The sequence below is a fragment of the Lates calcarifer genome, linkage group LG20 (genome assembly GCF_001640805.2).
Source record: "Lates calcarifer isolate ASB-BC8 linkage group LG20, TLL_Latcal_v3, whole genome shotgun sequence".
Classification (NCBI taxonomy): domain Eukaryota; kingdom Metazoa; phylum Chordata; class Actinopteri; family Centropomidae; genus Lates; species Lates calcarifer.
The window spans coordinates 17,801,769-17,824,876 of NC_066852.1; the positions used below are offsets into that span (position 1 = coordinate 17,801,769).

General features: G+C 39.9%; 1 protein-coding gene across 1 annotated transcript in view; it reads right to left on the reverse strand.

Annotated features, from left to right (window-relative positions):
- Nucleotides 1–21,279, reverse strand: part of LOC108893427 (gamma-aminobutyric acid receptor subunit beta-2) — a 119,116-nt gene extending 97,837 nt beyond the window's left edge. Inside the window, exons 1-2 of the mRNA XM_018691445.2 lie at nt 21,140–21,279; nt 20,330–20,496 (exon numbers count right to left, since the gene is read on the reverse strand). The gene's annotated coding sequence lies outside the window, so the exon portion shown is untranslated. The remainder of the gene's footprint in view (nt 1–20,329; nt 20,497–21,139) is intronic.
- Between the last annotated feature and the right edge of the window lie 1,829 nt (nt 21,280–23,108).

Sequence of the window (23,108 nt, forward strand, 5' to 3'; positions counted from 1 at the left end):
TTTAGGGCTCTGGCCAATGTGGGATTCTGAAAACATAATCTTTGTTGTAAGATTGTGAATATGCAATCTCTGCAGGCCTTCCCAGCAAGTTCCAAACAAAAACACAATTACATTTCTGAATATTTATTGTAGTTTGTCTTCATAAAGAAGCTCACAGTGGTTTAAACTAACCACTTTAATTTACTTTAAAGCACACAGTATGATGAGTCTCATTTCACACATGAATGCCGTGAAATACATATGACTCCTTTACTTTCAATAATCACAGTAATGATGTGATATGAGATGCTGTGTGTGGTCAATGACTCACACGTTTAAGTTATTCAGTCTCAGTATGTTCTACGCTGTGAACGGGTTGCACTACAGTAAACTAAAGCCTACGACACAGAGAGTTGGTTGACTTTCTGCACATACACACAAGCATTTTTTACACTGCTATACATAAACATGAACACATATATAGGCAATGCATTACCTGGGTAAGTTGAAGCTCTTTGCTATAAAGGCATGCATTTAGCCCTACAGTGAGCCTCAAGCAATGTTAATGCTCCATTCATCCACCCAGAGTGGTGTAACACCCCCCATCACACCCTCCTCTCACTCTGCTCTCATTCCTCCACACTAAGAGTCGCTGGCAGGCAGAAATAACCAGAGAGCTGAAAAACAAAAGGAAGTTTTATCATCCAACTTCCTGTTCCCATTCGGATTCAAACGCATGTGCTTCCAGACCTGTCTCAGTCTGGGTCACCACAGCCAATCACAAAAGGGTAGAGTGCCACCTATTGGTGCACAACCTGAATCCACTTTCTCCTCTCCATCACCACCTATCCTCTCTCCCTCCTCCAACACACACTGGCGCTCAACTCCTACACACTGACTCACCATATGTTTTCACACGCGCACAGAGAAGAGCTCACAGTTTGAGCGCACACTGTCACCACACGCGCAAACACCACAGACTGACATGTAGAAATATTTTTGTGTGTACATGTGAGGATGCACACAGATGCTTATGCATGTGCTAATATGTATACAGAGTCACAGCACAAAGATTTATTCCTGTATAAAAACTGACAAATACTCACATATCAGCAATAATCACTAAACTCAGTACATGCACAATAAATTTGAGTTGAGTCAGGGCTTAGATTAAGTTACACAGCTAAATAACATAACAAGAACATTTCTACATATGATTGTGTCAAACAGTGCTAAACCTCAGTATCCCTATTGTCTCAATATTGTTGCATAAATTTTGGCCTCAAGGTTTATTGATAATTTAAGAAGAAATCTATTCACTATGTAAGATCTGTACTTAATTTACTCTACATTTTTAAAACTGTTAATTGTTCTTAACAAGATAATATTTCAAAAAATGTAAATTTATCAAGGAAACAAAAACAATGCATTCTGGAGTATCTGACCAAATAAAGTGTTAATGCTCAATTCAACAAAGACTGTCACTGAGTCAAGCTTCAGTGAGAAAGAGAAAGGCAGACCATGTTTTTTTAATTATTATTTGTCTGTTTGTTTTTCTTGCTATGTGAAAGCTGTGCACATTATTTGCTATGGTAAATAAAGTTTAGACTCATAAACATCTAAAGTTGAAAATAATCTTATCCAGAGTAAATCATTATATAATGAAAGTTTTGTGAGAGTTCAGTGAAGCTGCTTGACTTTCACAGTCATGGTGATGTGAACTCTTGAAGTAATAGCTGTTACAGCAAGGATGATACGTGTGGGCAGAAACAAAGGAAGGCAGCTCATTCTGCTGACCTTTGACCCCAGGGAAAAACAGTTTATACACACATACACACGCACACGCACAAGTAAACATATGCTCCCCCTACGCAGACACACTATCGACGGAGTGGAGTGAGGGTAGCTGGGCCAAAGTGTAGCTGTGTCTCAGTGCTCCTCCACTGTGAATGATTTCCACAGCACTGTCAGCAGGCACCATATTAACCACATCAGACTCACTCAAATGCCAGACTGTCACATGCAGTCTGATTCATCAACTTTCCACACTGTCAACCCAGGAGAGAAGAAGATAGAGAGACAGAAGGAGGGAGAGAGAGGAGGGGGGCAGAGAGGAAACAGAAAAAAGAAGGTGAAAGGAAATATTCAAAGATGGAGAGGTGGGGGGAAAGTCAGAAATAAACTCAGAGGTGGAGAGTGAAGAGAACCAGAAGGAGTGCGATATTATGAGCAGAGAAAGGGAGGGGGGACAGGGGGATTCAGATAAAAGACAAATAAATAAAAGGGGCACACAAGCAGAACTCCCGCTCTCTCGTGCCTGACATGCCAAGCTGGTGTTCGAGAGGAAACATGACGGCACAAACCAGCCAATAACCCGGGAACGCAGAGTGTCACACAGATGGGAAACACACTGAGACCTCTTTCTGTCTCTCTCTGTGTGACAGAGCCACGGAAACACCAGTGGCAGTGTTTTGTGTGGAGGTGCCGGCTGAATCTCATTTCATTTCGTTCCATCTCCCTTTTCCTCTGAAGGATGTAATGCGGTGTCATGCACCCAGATCTCCAATTCCATTTGCTGTTCAGTGGCAGTACGGTGTATGAAACAATGCTTAGGAGGTTTCACTTGATTTGGAGTATCTTGAATGGCACTATCAGACCGGCATATCACATTTTAGCTGTTGAATATATGGAAAATATATGGGCCTGAAATGTTTTGAAGAGCATTGATCAGGTGAGGCTTTTGTGGTCCTTACGCAGTCAATCTTTCATCGACCCAAGGAGAAAATCCTCAGTGTTTAGCGATATTATGCAATGTGTCACTGTGTGAAACGTAAATGAGGTCTGAAGAAGCTCATCACAGCTGGAGTGACTTTCTAACTTTCACTTGTTGCAAAATAATTTTGAACAAGGAGAGACTGCTCCTTAGGCTGATGACAACATAAATGATGTGTCTTATTTCCATGTTTACTTCACACTCACACTCTCAGGATACAGCAAGTTGGATTCACCAAAATCTCTTAACTACAGTTTGATCTAAGCATAATCAGTGCTGCTAAAAATGTCACGATCACAGAGTTATTATACCAGAGAGTATTACATCCTACAGTTGGTGACGTTACACTGTCAAGTGCAACAGATGATACTGGATAGCAACCTGTATGAAGACCCTGAGGCAGCTGTTGGAATTTCTTTAACAACTACTGAAATGTATAAGCTGTTGTGATGAACGTGTTTTCCCCTGCAAAGAATATCAGAGTGGTCTGGACCACTCATTAATTATGTTTGTATGTAGGAGAAAATTCTAAGTACAAGAAAAATGGTGAATGCCACAAATTCTCATCAATCACTCGTGTTCATGTCCCCTAAATGTGATTACACAGAAATGAAAGGACAGAAATGTAACCATACTTCAAATTTTGAGATGAATATGTGTCACTTAATTTTGAGGAAAAATGCATTAGTTCGTACAGCTGTCATAAATACTGAAGTACTGACCTAAAATGCAATTATTTTGGTAATTGTGAAGAACAGAAAGAAAAAAAAATGAAATGAGCATAGACGTTTCATTAATTTCATATATGACTTTGTCTGTGGGTTATTGCCTCATTATGGAGTTACTAATAACCTTAACCTCCTCTGATTCTAAGCCATTAGTGGAGAAATTGCAAAATTCAACCCTGATCTGCATTTAGCCCCAGTAACACTCCTGTATAATTGACCTTAGTCTGCTACATCATGGTAGGGTCTATGTACAGACCCAGTCTCATTTCATAAAAATATATTTCCTGGTTAATTTGATGAGGAACATCCTGTTCTGATTAGACCTTCACACGAGGGATGGTTAAAAATAACCACAGAATCAGTGACAAATGACCTCCTTCAATACACTCCAGTGCTCCACACGCTCTTGGAATTGAACACCATACTGGGCAGATGAGGAGGTTCGATGAGTAGTTCAAATTAGGATCAAAAACAGTCTCTGAATGGATTACAGTAATTGGATTTGTCCACTGTTCTCTTCAAACACATTGGTTAATATACCCTGTGCTGCATATTATAAATTGATCTGATCAAGAGGTCATAGTCGAACCTCAAAAATCTGAAAGTTTCTTATTTTCAGATAAATACCTTATGAATCCACAAATACATTAGCCTGAGAGGTTGAGCATAATAAATTGTATTTGAACCTCTCCTCCAAAAAAAGCAAAAAAAAAAAAAAAAACCTGATGACTTAAAGGTAGGAAAATAAAGGAAACACTTGGTCCATATTGCATAATTTGCCTTTAAACACTGTCTGTATACAGTAAGTTCAGCGATTATCCAGGATCTTAAGTTATAAGAACGTAACGTGTATTATGATTTCTGAACTATGGATGTTTATTCTCAATGGACACTGAAGATAACTTCCACTAATGTTAAGACTATGCTCAACTGATTCTAGTGTGTTTTGACCCTGTGATTTGACAGAGAAAAAGTGGCAAACAAACTGGAAACATGTATAACGCTCTGCAATAAAGCCGATAAGCCGATGCTGTACTGTCCTAAATTATATCAATTTTATATATATATATATATATATATATATATATATATATATATATATATATATATATGCTAGATGCACCACCACCTGGGCCCCATTTAAAACAAAGCACTGCTCTAATCAAATGACCTATTGCCATACAGGCATAGAGATATGGTGCACTCTTAGCAGCATTAAACTGGTCTCTCTATAGCAACGCCTCCAAGCATATCATTAAAATCCCTCTTGATACCATGGCAACCATTTTTTTTTCTTATTGCAAGAGGTCAGTTGGAGCTTGTAGAGAAGATGACAGGCTACCAACGGCTGGGTCTCCCACGCTGGCAGGTGAAAGGTCACATCTAAACTTCTCCAAGCAAGCAAGCGTGTATTCTCCTCCGACAAATTACTCATGAGTACACATCTGTTTCTTTATTTGTGTTACTCACAACCCAGCCACATTTCCCTGACACTCAGTAGCTCTCATCAACATTCAGACTTGTTATTTTGGTTCTTGCAGTGCTTCTCACCACCATCACAAACATCTTTTGCACAAGACTCTGAGCTGTCATAGAGAAGATGAGGAAAATCTTTATCTGCTCCCGGTAGTTTCGTGTTTCATTCATTTCACTCTGAGAGTACAATTCACAAATATCAGATTAGCGAGTCCCTTTGTCAATTAATTAGACCATAAGTATTACAAATAGCCTGTGCATGCCACAGTAACAAAATGGCATGCAGTGTAACAAATTTATTTGAGTCGAAGGCTATAGTTTGATAATGAAGTTGATGCCATTTGTATTATGATTTCCTTATGAGGAGAGATTAATAGATGCAGTTCTGTGGCCTGGGCAACTAGCCAAATGAATTCTAATCAAAACTATCTTATTTAAACAAGGCATTACAGATGAACACGTCTTGGCTATGAACACCCTCTCTCTGTTTGTTTTAGACTACATGCAAGACAAAATAACAGACTTGGAACACCTCGTCTGCTTTTCAGTTCACAATGCACTCAAAGTGTCTGGAGATGACATTTAAAATAATGTGAAGGCTCACACAGGAATCAAAAATGCGGATGGAAAATCATGTAATACATTTAAAAGTCATGACTTCTTTAAGTGAGAAGAAATTTTCTGCCCTAAAACATTTGCTGTTATGAGACAACTGATAAGCTGGAGGAGGTGGCAGCAGACCCTTCAGAAGGTAACCACAGTTAGCTGGGGTGTTGGACATGGGCGACCCAATATATGTGCTTGTGTGACTGTATAAATCATGTTTCAACAAAAGTCTGTAAACCCACTGGCATTACAAGGACTCACTTCCTCTCAACAGTTCCAGTGTAGCCTGTGCTATGAGAAAAACACTTGTTAGATCTTTAGTGCCCTGGCAAATGTGTCAGGTTTTGTTTTCAGTACTGAAAGTATCATTGGTATTCCTGCTTTTCTAGTGTTGCCTGCAAAATTCACCTTGCTGGTGGGTAAAGGTGCACCAGAAAACAACTTCCACTAACAAAAAAAAGATCACAATTTGAAATGAAGATTGTAGAAAATAATGTAGTTGTTTTAATAACTGTGATCCTAACACTGCATGTGTCTTACTCCTCGTTCACACATGTAGGCTCACACTGGAGTCACCACAGGATGCTGTTCATTGTCAATTGAACCTTGAAATAACATCCTGGTGCCTGGTGCCACCCACCATGACTCAAGACTCAAAATTTGGCCAGCGGCGCGACCCTGGTGGAGTTGAGAAAGGTTAGACAAATGTCCTCTGACACGCAGTAGCGACAACCAATGAGGAACCACGGTAACCCCCCTCCCTTCTCTGTTTCATACAGTATCTTAAGCTAAGGGAAAACCTGTCACCATGAATATGTATGTGTGGACAGGGCCAGGTCATATTGATGATGTGTCAAATGCCACCCAAAACTGTGCTGATGGCTGACTCCCATGTCGGTCCTCTAATGAGGAAAATCACAGAGGTACTGTGCATGAGACCATTTAAGCCTGATTACTTTTATTGATCCTCAAGCACTGAAGCACTAGTAGTATTACTGGTGGTATCAGTGTTAAGTTTTTGTTTGTTTTTATCTTTTTTTATTAATACAATTTATTACTGAAGAATTTCTCTAATACTTTCATCAGGAGTGGTTTATTACATTAGGATTTACATTTTCATCTCACTGACACATATGCTGTATACTGACCTAACTGACACTTATACTGCATATACTGGTGGACAAATTAACAGGGAACTCTTACACTAAGATTCAATCTACTATGCCACTACCACAAATTGTGGCCTACAAACTGACCACAGAAACAAATTTGTCTCCAACAGTCTAAAAACCAGATAATTAAATATTAATCATGATAATTAAACTTTGCAGCGTTGATATCATAAAGGATTGTACTTGTGTTCTTGTTGATTTGTCCACCACTTATATTTGTTATATACTCACCCATACATCTAAATGGCTGATTTGTATTAAAAAATTATTGACCCACTACATGACTAAACAGTACCGCTGGTTGCTCAGGTGTCCAGTGATGTATGTATCAACTCTGTTCCTGTCCACAAACCGGTACACCTAAATCCCACTTTCATTCAGTGTGTGAAGCACACTGTTACTCCTGACACTGCAGTTCAGGCAAAAGACATTCATTGTGAGGATTAAAGCAGGGGAGGGAGAGAGAGTGACAGTGAGTGAGAGAGGGGAGGGACATACTGGGTGATGGGAAAAGCTGATCTGTACTTACAGAGAAACCACTTTTATTAAGCAGCTTGGTGTGACCTCAACATTTAGATTATACTGGAGATAGACAGTACAGTGGATGCACTTGACCAATAATCCACACCACATGAAAAAAGAAACTAGCTGATATATCACATGTAATAGATCAGAGTGTAATGGTTTGCATTTATTTTTCCTGTTTTTACTTTGGTACAAGCATATTAACATGTACAGTAACACAAAAAAGAGAGAAAAATATGTTTATATACACTGATCATCTAACCTGTAAAGCACTTACAGTAAACAGCTATGCAAGCAATTTATAGCACCCACCAGTATATTAGGCACCATGGTTTTAGCATTAAAATATCTCTATACACCAATGGGACTTCCTGGCTCCATGCACTCAAAGGGGGAAAAAAAAGAGTTTCACTGGCAGGAAAACCTGCCGTTTTAGCAGTTAGAACTCCATTGAAGACCGAAAAAAGCATGTTGAGACTGGTTGGAGAAAGGAGCAAACTGATGCAGGGAAGAAAAAGTTCAGTAGCCAGTAAAGAAGGAAAAGCTACACATCTCAGACTTAAGGTGGCTTTAAGTTCATTGTATAACAGCAGTAATAGTAGTGCAAGCAGTGTAAATACACTCGCTTTATCAGCGTAAATCACAAGCTGTAGTGGACCCAGAAATCCTTTATGGCCGTAAAGAATAGAACTTAATGACTCCTTTATGACTTCATGAAGCATTAGCATGTATTGTAGCAATAAATACTGTGGCCACCTGGGCAGAGGTGACACTCTAACCAGTTTTTCATTGCAAGCCGCTCATCCCTTACTTTACATCTAGCCACAAAATTAGGAGGACTACATGGAGCAAAAGCGGACCTTAAAAATAATTAAAAAAAAAAAAAAATTAAAATTAATTTGCAGAAATTTATAGAGGTCACAAATCTACACTGCAAACAAGCATTTAACTCTACTGTAAAACTGACCTACAGTCTCCTGTTGTCTGATTTTTTTCTCTTCTTTTTTGTTCCAAGTTTGCATATCTTAAGTGGAAGATTGATGACAGGCTACATGCTGTGGACAGAACCTATGCTAATGAGGAACAAGGGAGACCTCCCCTGGGTTTAGAAAGCAAACTGAATAAGAAGAGGCAACAGTAACTCCAAGCACAGCGGGTATTGCCTGATCCTGCTGGAAATAGGTGCATACATATGTGTGTGGGCAAACGGGTATTAACATGTGTGGTTTTTGTTGATGGCCAAGTAATGTGGGTTTAAGTGGCTATCCATGTGAGTGCACATTTGAGTATACACATGGACATATATGCTTTTCTTATTACGGAAAGGATTTGGTGCGGTGTGGTGGTGGGGCAGTAGAAATATTAGACACAAATAAGGTCAAATCCACATTACCATGGTAACCCACCAGAAGAGACCAGCTGGTCCATCTGTTCCTCAGCTAACTTTGAGTCGGTTCTCCCACACCTCATACCAGCTGCTGTTGTTATAGTCATACAGAATCTGTGTGTTCACTCAGGCAGCAACATCCTATGCTACTGGGTTTCAGTGAAATCTAATTGTAAAAAATGTGCATATAAAATACAAAAACAGCAAAAGAAGACATTCCCACCCAGTACTTACTGCATTAGCTATTATTATATACAACAAACAATGCTCCCTTTTTGGTAAAAGGAAAGGTCAGACAAAATGGGAGTATTGTATTTTTCATTTTTGCTGAAGGGAGGGTAGTCTGACTTTTTTGGGAGAGCAGAATAGTGTTTTCTGTGCCATGGGTCATAAAGGTCACAAATCCTGCCTGTGTATCAGGGCTTATTTTCTTCAGTTACAAGGACCAATATGTCCATTTAAAGAAACACAATACATTTACTTAATTAGTGATTAGCAATTGAATATTATCTGGGCACTACTTCTTTTTTTTAACTAGCCTACACAGTCACTCTTTTATTGTGTGTCCACTTTGAGGTGCAGTGTCTTGCTCAAGGACACATCGGAATATGGACAGTAGGAGCTGGGGATTGAACTAACAACCCCGTAATTAATGGACAATCTTTCCACTTCCTGAGCCACAGCTGCCCCTGATCTGCTAATAACTAGTAACAAAAGCTCTCATAACCATAGTGGTTCAACTGTGGGGAAGAAGCAGAAAGTAGCATGACATGACAATACTCAAGCAAAGTACCTCAAATTACTCTAAGAGCAGAACTTAAGTAAATGTACTTAGTTGCATTTCACATTTATAATTTTATTGCTATAAGTTAAAAACTAAACTATAGCTATAGGTTACGAGATCAGTAATCAAATCTCATCAGATATGGTGAGTTTTCCCAATACAATATTAATCTTTCAATTCTCAATAAAGAACAGAGTTTATCTGTACAAAATGTGATTCTAAACATAAAAGAAATTGTGTCGATGTTTTTACAGCACAGACTGCCACAGTAAGTGCACCCCGAGTCGATAACCAATCCCATAACACAGGCAGTTTCAGCGACATACGCTTTATTCAAGCACAACTGCTCCACTGCTTACCATTGCAAGTGGCAGGTGAGGTACAGTAACAACCCTCTGTTGTGGAATTAAATGATATCATAACACAGTGCTGATTCCCCAAACTTTAGTTTAGGATGAGTCTCCTGTGCATAAAGTGACAATATAAAAAGGGCAGTGAAATAAAGCCCTTTTAATTGGTCCTTTTAATCAACAGCCTTTCTGCCCTACAATGCCTTCACTCTTGCAGCGCGAAGAGACCAGGGTCACAGTTGCATAACATGTCCGGCTGGAGCACTCTCAGTCTGTATGTCAAATGGATACTTTTCTGAGTAATTTCTCACAGCAGCGGCCATTCTGATTATCATGTGAGCGTTGGGGGGTCCAGAGCCGAGAAGCTAATGAACTGCTTGCATAAAGTCTTCTGCCAAAGTTGTCTCTCTCCGTCAGGATGTCTGGGAAAAAGCACACTGCTCACTGGAGCGGGGCATTCATATCATGGATGGGCTTTGGAAGAGAGACAGAAAGTGAGAAAGAGAAAGAGAGAGAGAGATAGAGATAGAGAGAGAGCAGGGAGCAAGGGAAAAAAGTTGAAAAAATAACAGATGGCTAGCTGGCTGGCTGGGTGGGTGGATGGATGAGAGGATGAGAAGGGGATAGATGAGTGGATGGATGGATTTATACATTCTTGGATGTATGGTTGGACAGTTTTGGCTCAGAGATCTGGGAAATGTGAAAACCAAAATGTCATAGATGGTTTGAGGGGGAGACATTTTTCTGAACGCCGCAATCATTCCACTGTCCCCTACAAATACAACACAACTAAAGAATGAGATCAAGATGGCAGTCTATCTGAAATATCTGAGTAAACCTTGCCTGACACAAATACATGAGCACACATCTTAGTGAAAAACAAACCTCCAAGTGAATGATGTGGCCTGACCAGACAGTTGTGTCACAGGGTCAAGGCATTGGTTGCTTTGGTTGAATGGTTTGCTCATCTCTCTGGACACTTTCAGTTCCTCTTGATTGCCTTACCCTGATAAAATGAGCAAATCCTCAAGAATTCCTAAGCAGACAGTAGGCCACTGATTCATTTACTCTTAAGGCCACTGCAGATCAGGTACAGAAAAGGCAAGTAAAACGTATTATGGCCCTTAAATGATTAGTGTGGTTACAGTCAACAAATTCCAATGAGCTGATTCCACCAACAAGTATTTTCTGTGTTGTTTACTGTGTTCTGCCACAGAGCTCAGTTATAGTTGAAAAACCATTAAAATCAAATAAGGTTCCCATATGCGCTTGCTGACATGTCCCTTCATTTCCATGAGCATGGACACTGTAGCTTATTTTGAGTCAGTCCCACATACACCATCCTGCTACTGTAAATACTCAAAAGCACATATTAATGCAACTGAAAATAGCACCCCACCAACGCACTGTTTACTCCTGTTAAAGTGTGTTTACAAAATCAACAGTGCCCCACTGTCTTTGAAAGTTACTGTGCCTTTTTGTTAACTGTATACCTATTTGTGACTCAGCGTCTAAAAATTTAAGATCACGAAGTGCAAAAAAAATCAGATTAATCATGAAATCAGATTAATCATGAAAATAGCCCTACGTATAACACCCAGACATGCTCCAGAACCAACAAGTCCTCCAACCTGAACAACCACACAGGTTGTTTGTCTCTACCCCCTGATACGACCACAGTAGCATCTCCTAAACAGCAGTAGATGGACTGGACCTTCACTGTTGTGGTTACAATAATGACCATGCAACTAAACTTATGGAACAGTTATGGTTTGGTTAAGTTTAGGTACAAAAGCTACTTGGTTAGGTTTAGAACGAGATCATGCTGTGGGTATAAATAAGTACTTTCTTAAGGTTATTGTCACTTGATATGATTTAGGTTTATGCACCAAAAATGTTACTGGTATACATCAATGAGTTAAGCTCAATCAATAACATCACTGATTCCTGTGTATTTGCTGCAAGCTATGCAGTCAATCTTATGTAAAAGCTGTGTGTGTTCCCACTGGTGGGTGGTTTTGCATGACCAAGCCGAAAGCAAACCTAAATGATCCCTGTTGAGTTTACAGAATGAGTAAGATTGATTTTTTTTTTAACATATTAATTAAACAGCTTTTTTCCTGCCAATATACTGCCTGTGTCATAATCTTAATTCCTACCGTGTAACAGGCTATGGCATAATGTGACCAGTTTCAAAAAATAGGCTTTTTCATGTGGTCATTTATGACTCATCCCAACTAGGTCACTAAAAAATATTGCTTAAAGACTTTATGTAATGATGAGCACATTTAGCAATGATTCCCTTTATACATTTAGCTATAGTCTCAGTTTATTCACAGACTTTGAGTCTTTAAAACTTGCTGCTCTACTAATATTACATGGAAATAAAATCTGTAAATAATCTAACTACCCCAAATGGGACTCCAGAGTGCACACTAGGGGGCATGTCAGATTGAAGAAAAAGAATAGCACGGGGAGGGAAGAGAAAGGGAGGGAAGGAGATGTACAAGTCTATTAGAGAAAGCAAGACAGAGGCTGGCAGTGGCATCAAAAAGGCTGGGAAAGTAAGGAAGGGGGGGCAAGGAGGGGATGCAGAGTGACATTTGGAAGATGGACACATGGGAAAATTTTAAGGTAAAAGTAATTGGAGGGAAAATGGATCAAAGGGAACAAAGGGAAGAAGAAAAAGGAGGACAGATGAGGAGGGAATAACACAGTCAAGGGCAAGGAAGTAAGTAACAGATGTGGGAGAAGGGGAAGAGAAGGCAGAATCTAGCCTGCAATAAGGTAAGGGAATGTGGGACAAAAGGATCAAGGCAGGGGCAGAGGTAAGGTTGTGGGGAGTGGGGTTAAGGAGAAACTGAGGAGGAGAGGAGGCACTATAGGAAATGGGCTGTGAGAATAGAAAGAGACAAAAACCAAAATGGAGAAAGGAAAGTGAAAAATCTGTCCTTTTGTCAGGAGGAAGACATGATAAAAATCATGTTCCTGTGAAATGAAAAGAAACAAAGCAGGAAGGGACTGAAAAATGGTGTGAAGATGACACAGAGGGTGAAGAACAGGAAACAAATAATGGTGGCAGAGTAATTCAGTGAGGCACAGGGTTGAGCAGAGTGAATTAGAAAAAGATAAATTAGCACAGGGGGGTGGGGGAGGAAGTGGACGGCTGAGAGACATATAACAGTACAGGTGAACTCAGGATAAGGGATGAGGGGTGGATGTAATGGACACTGTGGGGGGAAGATAAGGGATTGGCTGGATGGATAAATGAATGGCTATGGGTGAATAAATGGATGGATAGATGGATGGATGGATGAGTGGATGGATGGATGGATGAAGGTTGTAAGGGCTGTCGGAGAAAAGAAATGAGAAGGGAGGCATGTGAACATGGTCAGTGTGCTGAGCAGATAAGTGAGAGTGGAGAAGGAAGCAAGCATTAAATGATAACAGAAACAGATTAGGGCGGAGACGCACGACAAAATATTACTGTCGAGGTGTAGAGCATTGATTGGTAAACAAAAATAACAGTGATGATGATGTTGACGTCGCACCTTGTGAAGTCCAACCCCTCTATTGTCTGTCTTGCCAGCGTGGATGGCCTGCTCGTCAGAGATTGCTTCCCATAGAAATACGCATCAGGACTTGTGCAGCTGTATTCTACATCAACCAATTTACAGCCTGGTCCAATATGCTGACGGTGCTCAAGTAAATACCTGCTCCAAGGAGAACCTTCAGGCCAGTGTTGAGTTGACATATTTCACATCAGCACATATTCTAGGCCTGACACTCAACCCAAACAAAAGAAAACATTCCTCTTCCCATAGCGCTCGGAAGCACAGCTGTCACCCCACAAAAACTCAGCCAACAATAGATCCCCTGAAAGTGATTACTTCCAAGCAATTTCACATAGACTACCTGGTAGCATAAAGGTCACAGGTTTTATGTATTCAGCATAAAGTGTCGTTAAATATTTTTTAGTGATGAACATAATGGTCAAGGAGCTAAGAAGTACTGTAGGTCAACATAAAGATACTCAACACCAACCCCCCCCCCCAAGGAGTGGTGCTGACTAAAGGGTGATTTTGGCACAGTGGTCACAGTTAGAATTCCAGGTCATGTGAAGCACACTGCTCAAGAGACTCCTGAAAACTAACACATAGCTACATAGCAAATGATTTTCTTGTGTTCAGGGAATCAGCAGGACGTCAGTCAGCCCAGCAAGAGAAGAACTCTAATGCACATGCTTTATGGGCCCTCTGAGCACTTTTCATTGGAATGTATGGGGTAGCATATTTGAACAGTATTGAGTTCTCTTAATACATTCATGACTGCTCAACAAAGCGGGAGTTCTCTCTGTCCATGCTGCATGGTTCTGGTACTATCTTGATAACACTGCAGCAACACCAACCAGACACTTTCTAGTCCCATAATCTATCCTCATTTGAATTACATGCATAAATGTACTGACATATTGTAAGTATGTCACTTATTGGTGTGAACACACTACATACTCAACACTTCCTCTCAATTACAGTGTAGTATGGGATTAAAACACAGGTCATGTCATGAAAACTTAAATTGTTTGGTCCAATTTATTGAGAATTAACCTCTAGAGGAGCTTTGTCTCTAGGAAATGTTTGTAGAGCTAAAACTCCAATCTGCCGTCTCAGCAGTCAATGTGTTCACCCCATCTGAACCATTCCCTGCCCATTTCAAAGAGCTCTGGGCAAGCATTAGCTGCATGCCAACATGTAAATAAATACTGGTGACCACCTCTCTAGTGATGTCCTTTCAGAAATAAATACAAGGGTCAATCCCTGCCTTTGTTACAGCAATGTCACAGGGCTGGGGAGTAGGACACACCCATGACCTGGTTTTATTCTGATGGACAGTCCTGTGTTTTTAAACTTGCTTCTTCTTCTTGAAAAATAGATTCAGAAACCAAACCTTCAAAAATTCTAATCACTCTAGTACAGTAAAAGATTCCAGCAACTCTGCCACAGACAAGCACTGACCATCACCTCAGAGGCTAAAATAATCCCAGCGTGTGGGAATTTACCACCCACTTTGACACAAGTGCCATCATCATAAAGTGAACAGGTCATCCTAGCAAAGTGAATGGCTCCAGGTGTCCAACACAAATCTATTCCCTCTTCAGAGATTGATGTCCTGGCCCTGGAGGTCAGAAAAAGCATTAATATGACAATTCCAAATCAGAGCTTGAGAAAAGCCACAGGTGCAGGAAGCACATGGGACGCTGAGGAGGAGGATTCCAGTGTTGGCTTCAGGGTCCGTGTGATATATGGTGAGTCAATCACCATCTGAAAAGGGAAAACACCTTTTTTCACAGGTCCAAGAGTTCCTCAAATGCACCTTGTACTAACTTACAATTCTTATTTCAAACTGCATCCAGGTTAATTTTGATCTGTGTTATTAGTAAAACACCAGACTTTGCACTTTATCTGTAGAAAATGGGAAAGTTTGCAGAAAAATGTAAAAGATGTCCATACTTAAACGTAGTATGTTTCAATAGTTAACATCAGTGACTCTATTGCCTCCATATCAACTGTAGTCAAACCTTTAACAAACCATTTTCAACCAGTTCAGTCACAAGTTAGTCAGCCACAGTTAGGAACTTATGCATATTCATAAGAAACAAAAACTTTTGTGAATTTAGATCAAGTCTGGGTCAACATGTCCATTTTAATATTTAATTAACCCACAAATCCCCATTTTGCTGTCCCCAGCTGTCCCCAACTACTTTGCTCTTAGAGACTGCAGTATTTATGACAGAAAAAATATTATCAAAGTCAGTTTGAATGAGATGAAAAATATAAAAGACACAAGGTAAGTGTGATTTATTCCCCAGAACATACATTGGGTTTAATGTTATATCATCCTACCAAGGCTCATTGAACACACCTGATCAGAATGTGAAGGCACCCTAATTCTCATTTATTCTGAATTCCTCATCCCTTCATTCTTCATTCTCACACAAGCAACCTGGTACAAGGTCTTGAAGCTCCAAATCCATGTAAAGTCTCAGAGAGAACAGAGTCTTGCTAACTGCTTGAAACCATAAGAAACAAGAATGAGTGCCAGAAACAAGGTATCATTACAAGCAATGATAGGGCATGGTCTTTGTCTTACTGTCTGACACCACTGTGTTTCACTTTTTAGCATCTGGCTGTTTTAGCCTGATTACATCTTAAAATGTGAGTCACAAGAACTTAATGCCCTACAGAAATGATAATGTAGTCACTCATTCAGAATCTCGATGAATGGTTTTATATGATTTACATACGCTAATAGATTTTTCAGCAATTTCACTGAGAGCGTCCTGTCAGATATTTTAATATTTTTCCTTATTTTGAAAAGTGAGAGCTAGGGATTTTTTTGTGCCCTGAGAGCCTTGCAAAGTATTCCTCCTTCATTCTCATCATCAAAGAGTGACAAGCTTTCTGAATACATAAAGTCCATGAGACTGACTCTCAAACTGTCATAAACTGTAAGGTCTTTTCAGCCAGAGCGCTTTATCCAAAACAGGATTGATGCCAAAGAGAATGTGAACCTACACTCATACTGTATGAGGCACTAATACATCCACTGCAGCTATCTCAACCACCATCACACCTTATTACCTCTGTAAGCTCCAGTGGTCACCTCTCCCTCACCAATGTGGTCTTGTGCCTCTCATCGATCATGGTCAACTAGCTATAGAGGCTGACTGGAGGCTTGGTGAGGGTTGAAAAGCATTTGGGACAAGCTAATGTAGCCTAAACACAACAGCTGCAAGCAGTGTTTACAGATACCCAACATGTGATCTGAATTTTATTTAAATGCCTGATACAGTTTCTTTACAATAGAAAAACCCCAAAAAAGCTGTTTACACACTGGGCTGCTATCTTTCCTTCTTACTTTCCAATTTTTTCCTCATGCATCATTACACACAAACGCAGTCCAACACATACACCCACAACGTTGCACAGTCGGTGCTGTCAATTTTCGGTCCACATCATGTCAACATCAATCTTCATTACACAGCACTTGACCTTGGTTGCGACCGTCGAAGCATGGATGATATTACCTAGCATAAACCTGGAGGGCCACTGAGCACTTCTGTAGATGTGTGTGTGTCTGTGTGTGTGTTGCTAAGGGTGTATTTGTGCTTGTAGATGTTACAGTAGATGTTTGTGAATAATGATCATGTCTAGATACACAGTTTGTGTCTTTACTGCGCAACACTGCATTTTTAAGTCACAGCAGAACTTATTTACTTGCGTCTTTCTTACAGAACAAGAAAAAATATAATCTTGTTTACAAAACTATTATGGAGGTAATGCATGTCAACACAGGAAGGGCTGCATTTTGTGTGTGTGTGCAAAGATGAAATAATTTATAGCAGCTATGATGAGTTTTTTTTTAGTGTTTACTTAACAATGATTTATTTTTGATGCCTTTATATAACTGGCATAAGCAAAAAGGAGCATCTGTGAGGAGACTGTATATTTGTACATTATGATTATAAATGCCTGCAACTGGGTCAGCAGCAGGTCAGCCTTGGCTTTCTCATAAATTCAAATTAGGGAGCAAAAAGTGTCATATATATGCCAGGAATAGGTGTACCTTTACTTTGAATAACACATGATTCACTAGTTATTAAACTCTCCACGATTAGAGCTACCATAGTGTGCCTAATCAATACACAGTACATCTCTCAAGTTGTTAATCTGAAACACAGCTACATCACTCCTGTTTCTCCCTTTCAACACAGTTGCATGGCTGAAGGTCATGGATGAAGGGAGCTCTTTCTGACAGGAGGGGATAGCGCTCATGCCAGTCACTAAGGTTTTTGTCCACGGGGGCTTAGAGAGTCAGCCAAAAGCAAATGTCTGGGTCTGATTTTCATTTCCCCTGAATCACAAGCTGCACTCTTTGTTATTGATTCGTGGGGGCGGGTAGTGCTCTGAGATGTTTTATTAACACCGCTGATTTTGATTATTTAGTGGTTGGACTTATCCTAAAATCAAGGGCCATTTTGTTGATGGCTTGTTGCAATTCTGTAATTTAATCACTGGCAAAGTTGTTGACCATTCACATAAACATCTCACATGTGTACTACCTCTGTGGCTTTTAGAGACTGTTATGATCTACAACCAGTGCCAAAGATAGGTAAAGTAGCTTTTGCTGCTGTAGACCAAACCCAAACACTATCTTGGCCATGACCTCATAACTCCCCATAGGGAAACAACACACCACGAATCATGGCACAATAATAATAACTTCCACCTCGGGGGAATGTAGACTCAGAGGCCAAAGGTAGATATCGGTACCTTCAAGTGACAGCAAAGATTTTAGGAGAACACCGTAATGAGCAGTATTTTTATTATCAAGTTGAAAGAAACTACCATAGGATAATAATGCATGTAAATTAAAACCAATTAATATGTCATATTCATGCACATCAGTCTAATGATCCTATTGTTTGTGGTTTATCTTAACTTTATGCCAAAATTTTTGTGTTGTGTTTGAATTTTTCACCCCCAACTTTACACTGTGTTGCCTCATTTTAACAACATGTAAGTAGGACTGCTAAAGCCCAGCAGCTGTATTTGACATTGACAAGCTGAGGCAGACAATAGTTTTGCTTTTATCCCAAATATGACACTCTCTCTCTCTCTCTCTCTCTCTCTCTCTCTCTCTCTCATTGCTCTTTCACTCCCCCTAATGTATTCTGAGCGGTAGCAGCTTATGCTGAAAGAGTGCTAAAATTGCGCAAACAAAAATAGCCATCAAGTTTCTCCACTTGTGCTCCTGCTAGACTCTGATCAAGGAGGGGTAATTGTAGGTCTGTGTCTGTTGGATTTGCTCATGCCAGCAACAAGAGATGAAAGTGATGATGTCTGAAGTATGGCAAAACAGAAGCCAGATAATCAAATATCTGAGTTTTATCCAGTGGTTATGATGTCAATGTTGTTTAACTACCTCTGTGTACATTGATGTGTCTCTCTTGCTCTTCTCTCTCTGGTTAGTTGTATAACTACAATTTTCAGGTCCAGTTTGGTAACTACCACATTACATTAATAACATTATCCACAGTTGCTACTTGCAAGAGTGGGTTACTGCAACAGCAGCACCATCACTGATTCCACACATTTTAATGAGGGAGTCAACAGGGGAGGAAATCTATGCTCAAAGCAATACAGCACAGTCCAGTGCTCTTCAGAGAAAAGAAGATAAATTTGTTGTAGAAAGTGACGTTTTTGCCGTGTATGCTTTCTTCATTTGATATGGGCATGTATGTACTATGTACAGCAGGACATTGTTCAGCATATCTCACCATTTGACACATTGAGGAATGCTAACAATAACTCCTCAGGCATTAATCATAATAATACGAGTCAAAAAGAAATATTCTTAGTCGTGGCCGAATGGTGGGAATAGAAGAGCAACATTTCGTGGCTGCAACCCACAATAGCACCTACATACAAATTCACAGTTTTGCTGAATGACTGAATGATGGGCTCTAATGAGGTAGGAGACGTGTGAAAAATCTCTTCCCCTCTTTTCCCTCCATCTATCGCTGTTTTTTATTCTGTCACTTTCGCACGCACACATACGTGCACACTCTGACACCACCGGCCTCTCTCTCAATCACAAACACACGCGCGCACACACATACACAAATACTCCTACACCTCCAGAAATAGAGGCAGCAACAGTCTCACTGAATCTCTCAGCCCACATGTTGATAATGTCACCTTTTCAGTGTTTCATTACCTTGTGCTAACAATCAGAGAACATCCTTCTCTCTATCTCTCCCTGTCTATCTATCTCTCTCACTCTGTCTTTATTTTGGGATCAGTGATATGTTTGAGAGGAACTGTCATTCCATATAATTGCCATAGTTAATGGTGCTACACTGCAATTTCTCTATCGCATCTGGAGAGGGAAGAGAGTTTACGATCCATTAATGTCAGTACTCTAACTTGTAAACTGCACTCAGAGGAAATATCGGACAAAGGGAGGACAGTATGGAATCAAGGTCCATCGCAGAGGGGGTTGAGTCATAATTACAAAGGACTCATTGACTATATCATTCAGCTGATCTTCAAAACACAAAAGACTACTGACATAACCACAGATCCGTTCTCAGAGAAGCACAACTCTAGGTTTTGCAGCAGAGGCGCTGAATGTAGTGTCATGACTCTTGCACAGTCTGATTTCATATACAATAACATCTTCTGTCAAATGCTATAATTTAAGAGATATAACAAGGCACACAAAGTGGACATAGATGGCTTTACCCACGACTGCATCCAAGGTCAAAATAACATCTACCTATGTATGAGGAGTGACTCAGTGAGTGAACAGCTGACTACACAGAGCTGCAATTTGTGTACAAAGAAGAGAAATAAAAACAGAAAGATAGAGCTCTTTCAAAAATAATAAATGAAAGAAGGAAAAAAAGGAGCCTCTTCAGAATTGGAATCCTTAGCGCTAGTGCTCCAGTGCTAGTTCCTTGTCTTTGTGAATGTGTGTTTACTACCTGGGTAGAGTTAGTGGTGTGCACATGTTCTTATCTTGTGTCCCGTTGAATGAATGAATCAGGCTGGTCAGATGTCTTCCATGGACAGATCCCACGGTGGGTTGCATCGCTTCCACAACTGTCACTGTCTCACTAGTTGGGCTCGCCATTACCAAATCCTACAGGTTCTAACCGGTAGACAAAAAACAATCTACATAAATAATACAGTAAGATGAATTATCATTCTGTATCATGAGTTACAATAGATCATCGGTTGGTTATTATTATTCATTACCATATGAGCTGTTTGTCTCTTTAAACTAGTTTTTACCTGTAATACATCCCTTCAACTCTTTTTATACATCATTTCAATATGCTCCATTTAGCATGAATATGAACTTAATTACCAAAACTAGTTAACTTAGCATGTAAATTTTAACAATCAAAACGACCTAAATAACAATAAAGCATTGTAGTAAATCAACCCCGCTACACCCAAATGATTTTAATGTCAACAAAATGCAATGCACCTTTAATATTTCGTCAAGCTGTCAGCTATTCCATTAGCCAAAGGAAACTATTAGCGTTGCATTAATACCACGAAGCACAATTACCCAGCCTTAGCAATTAGCGTTAGCGCTAGCGCTAGCCATTAGCGTTAGCTATCTTTATAGAACATTAATACAACGATACAATACAAAGTGCTCATAACTCTCATAACGCCGACTGTTTTTATGAAAACTATCTGAACCCGGACATCAAATATGGCGTCGCCCACTCTCCTCACAGTAACGAGCAACAGGCTAGCAAGGAACGTGTGCTTCAACTCACCGGTGTTCCCACACCAATAACTCGGCCGAAGCGGTCTCCATCACATACACAACTGAGATTCTAATAAAAGAACTTAATTGCTTTGACACATTAAAACAGACACGTTTTAACACCATTCTGTGTCGTCACATGCCAGAAACTGCTTTGTCGCGTTTAAACCAGGTTGAAATGGGGTTTTCAGTGGGAGAGTTCATGAGGACGTGTGGTGAAGGCAGCAGGCTGGCATGAGTGGGCAGTGTTGCACTCTCTATGACAACAGGAAACTGGCCCCATTTTATATGGGTTACGTAAACATAAATTAAGCAAAGAGAAGATATAATTGATCCCCAAATATCGACAACATGTAACTTTCTAGTTAGTTTGTGAACACAAACCTAGGCCCATCATATTGAGTGCAGTAAACTGTGCTTGTCTCCTCAGTTCATGGTGCTCCTGATATATTTAATCTATCTTGCAAATTAGTTTTGACATTAGAACGATTAAAATAGTTATCTGTCATTCGAGTTGCTTTAATCTCTCAGAACAATAGATTTGTACATCGTTTGACAGTTAAATATTTACACCAAGTGCAAAGGAATAGAAGAATACTGAACTTCAAATGTGTAGCTACACATAAGATTTATTTACTGTAAAATCTGAAGTAGTTTCCTAAAATCATATGTAATTATTCCATTATTTTATTTCCATATCTATTTATTTTAATAATTATGAGATATGCAAAGGATGCAGTGTCGCTGTACAAGGAAAAAACAGAGACAATGAAACACTTGGGCGAAATAATATAGTGAAATAAATAGCACAAAGTTAAATACAATACAAATAACTAATCTACTTAGAAGTAAAGAGACAGGACACTATTTCAGGCTAAAAGACTATTTTAAAAATACCTGATAAAGATTATTTTGCTCTCTGAGGCTTGAGTGGCAGAAGTGCACAGTTTCACTAGGTAGAATCTGTGTCCAGGAAAAGTGTTTGAAGGAAAGCAACTAAACTGTGGAACAGATGGTCAGCGAGATTTTAATGCCCAGGCCAAACTAAACTGTTGCGCCTTGGTTGGCTAAATCTCAGGGTTATAATCAGTGTTATGTAAACTGACGAGTGAGAGCGCTGCTGCTGCTGTGCTGTCTGCCTCCGCTCCGTGGCCCTATTTGCTTGCATCCACAGCGCTGTTTGTACGTGCATGTTTGGCGTGCATTCACAAGCAGTCATGTGTTTTTGAGAGGGAAAATGAGAGAAGAGCCACCGTGTACATGTACCAACTAAGATGAGACAGAAAAACAGACAGAGAGAGAGAGAGAGAGAGAGAGAGAGAGAGAGAGAGAGAGAGAGAGAGATCAAGGCCAGCAGGCATACACAAAGACAAATTCAGATAGTGAATAGAACTCAAATACGTTCCCTATAGCAGAAGCATTTGAAAAACATGTACAAGGCCAAAGAAAGCACAGAAAGCAGCAAAAACTACAGCTCAATACTGAAGCCAGTGTAAAGTATCTACAGAAGCACTTCCTGTAATGGCCACTAGAGGCTGGCTCTGTGAAGCTGTATTGAAGTGAATGGGAAAAACCACAACAAATCATATGCAGAAGAGAGGCGTAGTTAGGAGCTGGACCAACAGGCATAACATGAAGAAATCCAAAATAAGCAAACAGCTTTTTGAGCACTTAAATTAAATGAAAAGTAAAGGTGGATCTGATAGATCTCTAGGCAACCCCCCACCCCCCACCCCCCCACTCAGTTCATACATTTTTACCATATACATGTGCTGTATCCACACGCAGCTCATACACTCATGTTCATACTGGCATGGGAGCTAATTAAGTGAATTATGGCTTAACTCCCACTGAGATGATCTGTTACTGCACATAGCGATGGCATCATAGGGACACTGTGTGTAGAATTCAGCTGTGGAGTGGAAAACTACTGAAATGCATAACATGAAGAGGAAATGTAATAGTCAACCTTGCAGCAA